The following is an 8,120-nucleotide window of genomic DNA, read 5'->3' as shown; positions in this document are numbered from 1 at the left end:
GAAAAATAGCCTGGTCAATCCAGACAGTCTTCTCTTGGTTGCTGATATGCGTCCATCCTGATTTGAGGAAATTTCTGGCTACTTTGCAGCTAAAATCCATCAGATTCAGCGTAAACTATGTGCATCATGGGAGGTAAGGCTGTATATGGAGGGGATAAATGCAAGGTGTTCTCGGCTTGAAACTGGCTGAATTCAAACAGAGAAGACCTTCCATCTACGGAGTTGGAATTTAAACCTAGAAAGTGGAGCACCCAACAGTGCTTGATCGGAATATTAGAATGAGGATTCAAGTAACATCAGACAAGATCTATGGGCTCTGGGGACCAGAAGGTGCCTGGAGGCAGACCAGAGCATGGTTGATTGACTTTTTGCCAGCTGTCTTCCTGCTAAGGTGGGTGCGGCTGCCTCACTTGGAAGGAAGAGTGGGAGAAAGACAAGAGTCCGTCTGGGTAGTTGGGTGGGAGATCATACTCGGGAAAGGGCTGGGCTGATGGCAAAATTTGTTTGGGGATGGAGCTGATGTCTTGGTGGATTTAACCCCTTTTCATCTTAATCCACCTCTGACCCCAGCAAATTGGTTAGAGGAGAAGAAGCAAGAGTATGAAGTATATCAAAGTAAACAGAAGAACTGCAAAATCAATGTGGTATTTAAAGATACAGAGTGGTGGAGATATGAGCTTTGCAGGCTAGGCTGAGGGTGAAAATTTCAAAATAACCTAAATGATTTAGGGGCCTAAGTGCCCAAGTCATTTTTTAGAATGGTATTTAGGCTCCTAAGTCATTTTGAAAATTTGAAAATTTCCCCCCAACCCTTTAAAACCCGTCCCTGGGTGGAGTGAAGTGGAACTACCCTGGGCTGAGGGGATTGCAGTGAGAGATTGTGCCTTAAGGAGCACACTAATCTTCCTAGTATATGTGGGGAGGAGTAAGGAGGCATGGGTTGTGCAGGCTGCTCCCCCCCATTGCATCCATCCTGCTAATCAGGACCATAAGGAGGGGCTTTTAGCTTGCTTTTAATTCACTTCTAGTGTGACTCAGCAGAAACATGCAGATATTGGAACTAAAATAAATGCTTTCAGGACTCCCAGTGGTGGGATTAGCAGTGGCAGATGAAGCTGTCTAGGCAACAAATAAATTGATATCTGTTGGAAAATATCTGACCTAAATCAGATAAGCTATCCTTGATAGATCAGTGTTGCTCTGAAGTAGTTTTAATGATTCCTTTTTATATGATCAATGGTATTGAAATCCATACTTAAATAAGTACAATGAAAGCAGTTAAGTTGTTAGTTTCAGAATTAAGCAGGCATTTTGTAATTAGTCTAACAATGACTACCTTAACCCTTAAAATATCCAGAAAAATAGAATGGAAATGAGCTATACATTTGCCAGAGTCAGATGAATAACAAGATGGCACCTGACAGAATTTCAGAAGTCTGTGGACACAATTGCATGCACAAATATATGTGAACATTTATTTACTTAAATTACATATCTGACTGGCCATTTTCTTGTACAATATTTGTGACTGAATGCACAGTCATAGCAATCATATACGTCTGCTCCTATACGTCGGTTAGTCTATAAGGTGCCACAGGACTCTTTGCAGCAATCATATGTGCTGACTAGGCGATCAAACACCTATGCATTTGTGTTTGCATTTTTACATGCAGAGTTCGAAAAGTCTAACATTCTAAAAGTTATATTTTATCTTTCATCTTTGCACAAAGCTGGCCAATTGATGTCAAAGTGGACTCCAAATGTGGAACAAGGGTAGAAAATGGCTGTAAATTTTAGACACATAAGGAAAGTGAGCTACAGGCATTCAACCCTAGTAAAATTTAATGGTGAAAGAGTTTTGAGGATTGCTATGGTAGCTTTAAAATTTGGTTGGAATATGGCCATTCTGATTGAAATGTATAAGCAAATGAGAAATGGTGGGTAGTGTCTGAAATAAGTGATTAAGTTATCGCATGCATAGTAGGATTATCAATAATGTCAATTTATGAACATTCTCAATGGACACCACCTCTGCTATTTTCCTGATACGGGATGGAATTTTCTTTGCCGATGTTAACAATGAATGGTGCATAATCAATATCTTATTGTAGGTATTGATGTTCTTCTCTGCTAATCTTATTAACAAAGAACTTAGGGAAAGTAACCCATTTATTAGCTGACACTGTAATAGATACTGAGAAGGAAAACCAATTTAGATTATCTATGATTTTCAAAAGACGAGCAGTTTTGCCTTGATGTGTCTGATTTAGTTACTTTAGAGAAGTAAAAAAGATTTAGCCCTTTTCAAAGCAGCAGCAGAATAAGATTGGCAATGAAGATCCCTTTTTGACAATGAACAGATAATTTTGAAGCCCTGCACAGCATTTAAAGAGACTGCCCTTGGGCTTTCAACTACTCTGTTGTTATTTATGTTGCAGTAGTGCCTAGATCTAATATGGAACTGTGGGAGGTACCTGGAGAACCAAATATAGTAAATGTAGTGAAATCCCAATAACTTCAGTGGGGAGGGCATGCAGTTAGGATGACAGCCCTTGTCCTTCAACCCTCAATGATGTGAGTAAACAGTAGGACTGTTCACATAAGTCAAGTTTCAGTATCAGATCTCTCAGTCCCATTTTACAGGTGAGTATAGTGAGGCACAAATACCTCACAGGTCACACATTTATTAATATGTCTTCAGTGCTTTGAGAACCTCAAGTGAAGAAATTATATAAATATTAAGTATTTTTTTCTTAGCAAGGGACTACTCATGGTAGTAAAATTAAACACATGAATACATTTTTGCAGGATTGGCATCTTAATTTGCATAAGTAAATTGACCTTATTACTAGGGCTAATTGAATTATTATTTACAAATAAATGATCAGACAAGTGTAGCCCTGTTTTCTTGATCACAAATCATTCACAGATCAATCCAAATGTCTGTAAGTGTATTCATAACTTGTAAATATTTGCCAAATAGAAGGGAAATTGTTGATCCACCTTCACAAAATGAAGATTAGTTATCTGTATCAGGAGTTCTTGGAAACGGATTCTTAACATTCCCATTCAGAGGATGCGCTACAGTGGGATTGTGCAGAGGACACTGGAAGGAGAACTGTTCATTTTAACTATTACCTACTCCTTATTCAGAGTGTGTGATTGGTCCCCTAAATTGCGTGGGATTGCTTCTGTCCTGACCGGATAACTGAAACTTTAAAAATAAGAGATTAAGCAATGATGAGCAGGAAATGACTAAATAATAATGACTGTGCTTGCTCTCATGCCTGAATACCCCTGTTTGCATGTGAATATGGTTATTTGGATGAAGAACAGCCATTCCACAAACATTTGTGCGAATGTTCACAAATATTGACTCAAAAGGGATATGAACATGGTTGAAATGAAGAGCTTTGGCATTTGAACCAATGTTCACAAAGTGTTCTTGGAGCATTCAGCCAGCTTTACTTTTAGTTTGCATTCAGTAGCTTTGTTAAAAAGAAAGCAAAAGAATCTACACTAGGGGACAATGGGGTGTTGTAGTAACTTAGCCACAACTCTGCAGTGTGGGATGCTGAGAAAGGATAATAAAAGATTGAACAACACTAAAAAATTAACCAGTGCTCAAAAGTTTAAAGGAGTGGTACTCTCTAAGCCAGGCCAGTAGCATTCAGTGGCTGTGGTAAATGCTGTGAAATTCAGGGTTGACCATAGCATTCAAGACCAGCTTCAGAACTTTAGTTAAAAACAGTTGAGCTGCTTCTGTTTTTAACTCCCCTCTCTCTTTGCATGTCTTTTGTTTGTTTCAGAAATGCTAATTAATGCTCATTAATAAGCATCTTCAAAAGAACAAAAGCCTGGGAGAGGGAAGAAGAATGAGAAAGTGGGACAGGAGGACTGAATATTGACAAGGAGATAAGTGTAGTGGAAGAGTTGAGAAGGGAAGGAAAGCACAATTATTTTTTCTTAACCTTCTTCAGTCCCTTGGACAAACCCATGTCAGATAATTTTTTTTTTTTCCAGTTCTGTGGCCTATGTGAATGACTGGGGGGTGTCAGAGCTGCTTGGTTTGTTTTTAACTTTTCATAGAACTTGTTACAGCAATAAAGTAAAACTTTTAAACAGAGCCAATGTGGAAGAGACTCTACTTATGTCAGTACTTGATGGATAGATGTCCATTTCATAGTACCATCTCAGTAAATGGCACTTGCTATTAGGAGACTGAATGAGTGTGGAGACTGATTCACCATGTCATCCCCTGAGATGATCTTTCTAGGTCATATCTGAGGGTCATTGTTGGAAAAGAGTGGGGGAAGCCTGCACTGCTGCTGCTGTTGTACCAGCAAGGCGGTCTCATGGGTTGGTGACATGGGCGACCGCCCAGGGTGCCGTGGCTGGGGAAAGGAGGCGCTGCCATGGTCAAGAGGTTGCAGAAGGGTTGTGCCCACCCGGGAGATAAGAGGAGGGTATAAAGGGGGCTGTGGGGTGTGAGTCAGGTGCTCACATGCATCCCTCCCGCTCCACCTGCTGCTGCGCTGCTTGTGAGCGGCCGCCGGTTGCTCGGGAAGCAGTACTTAAAGGGTGCCAAAGAAAGTTCACCCAGGGCACCATTTTCCCTAAGGCCATCCCTGTGTACCAGTTCTATTAATAAATGGAGCAAATAACTGGCTGGCACCTTTCACGAGCGCTAAATCCACTTAAAAGTCAAAAAGGAAAAAAAAAATCTTGATTCCAAAAACCAACAGTGAAAATGCTTTCAATAAAGGGTCACAGTTAAAAGCAGTCACAGGTGAACCAGCCTCAATTTTATTGTACAAAAATCTCCCAGAAGAGATTAAAATTCTCTTTTAACCCACCCTCCTCAGCATAGCACTGAAATCTATTGCTTGCCTCGGTGGCTGGATTTGAGGGCATGCTCTTCTCTCTATCTATACTGCAGCAATGCCCAAACACATCTGCTGTACAGGAAGTGACCCTGAGGTGCTATAGGTTTCTATGGATCCTTGTTATAAATCTAGGTTAATGTCTCAGAGTAGATCATTCAAAATAAAAGCAGGTGAAAAAGTTAAGAGAGAGACATTTGCATTGCTAAATCAATCCTTCTACCCCTCAAGGTGTCTGGCTGGTGGGTCTTGCCAACATGCTCAGGGTTCAAATGAGTGCCATATTTAGGGTCAGATTGGCGGAGACCCTGGGGGTATTTCATCTTCCTCTGCAGCATGGGTCATGGTCACTTGCTGGTTTAAACTAGAGTAAATGGTTTATTCTCTGTACCTTGGAGTCTTTAAATCATGATTTGAGGACTTTAGTAATTCAGCCAAAGGTTATGGGTCTGTTTTGGTAGAGGATGGGCAACATTCTGTGGCCTGCAGTGTGCAGACTAGATGATCACGATTGTCTCTTCTGGCCTTAAAGTCTATGAGACTAAATGTTATTTGATAAAAAGGCCAGATTGAATCAGAGAACTCAAGTCAGTGAAAGTGACTTCCAATTCAAGCAAGGTTTCTGTTAGCCCCCAAAAATGCACACTGTGTTGGACAATAAATTGGAAAGCTGCCTTGGTAGTTAAAAACTAGATAATAGACAGAGGCTGCAGAACACAGTTGGAACTTGGATTACAAGCTTATATTGCAAAATGAGACATTGATAATAATGAATCTGGGAATTTTGATTTTTACTGTGCTAACGACTGTGACTAACAGAAGAGTGACTGCAGTGGCTAAGGGATATTTGATAAAGTGGAATGAACATGGTGCTATGAAATCTGTGATGGGTACTGGATCAGCAGTTAAGTATGCCCAATGATTGGATAAGATAAGGAGATGATACTGCCTAAGATTAAGACCACCAATATCTAATATGCAGATATGAAAATGTGCAGATTGCAACCTGACACACAGTTTATGATCTTTCCAGGACAGGGACTGTCTTTGTTATTTGCCTGCACAGAACTTAACACAATGGGCCCAGATACTTAAATGGGGTTCCTAGGTGCTACTGTAATAAAATAATAATAATAAAATATGCTTGATAAGTAGTATATGGAGGTGAACACGTCGAAGATGAAGTGGATGCAGAATGAGTGTTGTGGAGAAGGAATCAGCACTGTAAATGGGAAAGTAATCAAGAAGGTTGACAAATATATTTACCAGGATCAGCAGCTGGTAGAGACAACTCATTCAAAGGGGAATGTAGTAAGAGAAGAAAGGTGGGGTAGGCAAGTTTCAACAAAATAAAGACATCTGATAATGTGAACTGCCCATGAAGGAAAGAACTGTTTAACTCCACTGTTCTGCTAGGAATGATATACGGAGGGAAAGCTGGTCAATGATGGAAGTGGAGGAAGAAAAATTCGCTATCACCCAAAGAGCAATGGAAAGGCAATGTGTAAGTTATTGCTCCGTGATCACATACCGAATGAGGAGATCAGAAGGTGTACAAAGGTAACCGATGTAGTGCGGAGATGGGCGGATAATGTAGTCTGCAGACAAGAAGACAAGACAATAGGTGGACCACAAGTGACCACTGGGCAAACCGAAAGTGCACTGGGCCAATCCCATGACAAAACTCTTTGGCCAGAAATGGAAAGAACGTGCTCGCAACAAAATGGAATGGTCACAGCCTGCCACCTGCCTGCCTAGCCGTGATCAGGCTGAACTTTACTGAATGCACTTGGGAAGAGGTGAGCTGGGAGGAAGGAGTTGGCGGGAAGCAGAGTGATGGTTTTTCAGATTGTCACTGGGAGTTTTTAACCACTTATAAGGGTAGCATGGGAGAAAGCACAAAAGTGGTTCTTTGGAGAAGCAGAGACATGGGAAATCAAAGCTGACAGCATTGGCAGAGTGAAGGTGGGAGTCAAACTTGCAATAAAAGAATAGGTTGAATAGGAAGTAAACAAAGAATGTAGCAATATTCTTGAACTGCACAGTAGGTGGCACTGTGCAGTTACTTTCCTTTGTGAGTTTATATATAAACCATCTATTTGACATTTGTTGTAAAAGTACCACATTTGGTAAAAAATAAAAATGATAAGGTCTGAGACTATATTTTAAACACTATCAATTTCATATGTGTATATATATCTATATGTTTTAAGTCTGTTTTTAAATTTTAGTATATCATAAATCCAGTTGCTTTTATAGGTCAGATCCCAGAAGAAATCCAAGCCAAAAGAGATTGAAATGTAGATAAGCAGAAGAAAATTTCTTTAGGCTGTCATATATAAAAATATTAAGTAATTTTTAGAAGTCAAGTTATTAATTCCCCAAACACATGGATACACTGAGTCTATGTGAGTATTTTAAGTCAAACTGAAAACCTAAATATTTTAAATCAACATTACTGCCCTCCAATAAAACTAATGTGTTCACCAAAACATTTTATGAGTCTATTCTTACTTCCTTAAAGATTTGGGACTGTTCTGTGCCTTCACACCATAGTCAACACTTTTTCTGCATTCAAAGACCAGGCTCCTAAATTACTCCGCTCTTTTCTTGCTTATGTGTGCTTAACTCTCATAAACTTCACAATTGCACTGCAACTACTGTATGTGCAAATTTCATATACTTTAAACTATAAAGTGGTGGAATATGCACCTGTTTTTGTTGTTGTTTGTTTTTCCAGATGAATCCAGTTCCTGTGAAAGATGCCATAGGGAGAGCCTGGGAGATTGAGGTCCTCTAGTTATCCATGGAACAGTTCAAGCACAGGGAGCAGCAGGCCAGTTTTCTTTATATCACCAGGCCAATGTGAATGAACCTTTTGGGTTCAGGACCAGATTCTGTGGTCAGCTACATGCCCTTTGTGCTCCTCTGAAGCATAAAACCAGCCTGAGCCCTTTAAACTAAGTATTGTGTTAGGCCCTTTGAGCTAGATTCACAAGGGGGCTGTGGTATCTAACTGCCACTTTATGCATCTAAATCCAACATTTGAGCATCACTGGCTTTCACAAAACCACCAGCTCAGCTGCTGCCTAACCCTGGAGGTGCCTAAGGTACCTAGGAGCTGGGTTTTAAAATGTATTTAGGTGCCTAACTCCCATTAATTTTAATGGAAATTAGGTGCTTAAAGCTTAAATACCTTTACAAATCTGGGCCTAGACCCCTAAGTTTCTACCAGCA

The sequence above is a fragment of the Trachemys scripta genome, chromosome 5 (genome assembly GCF_013100865.1).
Source record: "Trachemys scripta elegans isolate TJP31775 chromosome 5, CAS_Tse_1.0, whole genome shotgun sequence".
In the NCBI taxonomy this organism is placed as follows: Eukaryota; Metazoa; Chordata; order Testudines; family Emydidae; genus Trachemys; species Trachemys scripta.
This window is presented reverse-complemented; position numbering follows the sequence as displayed.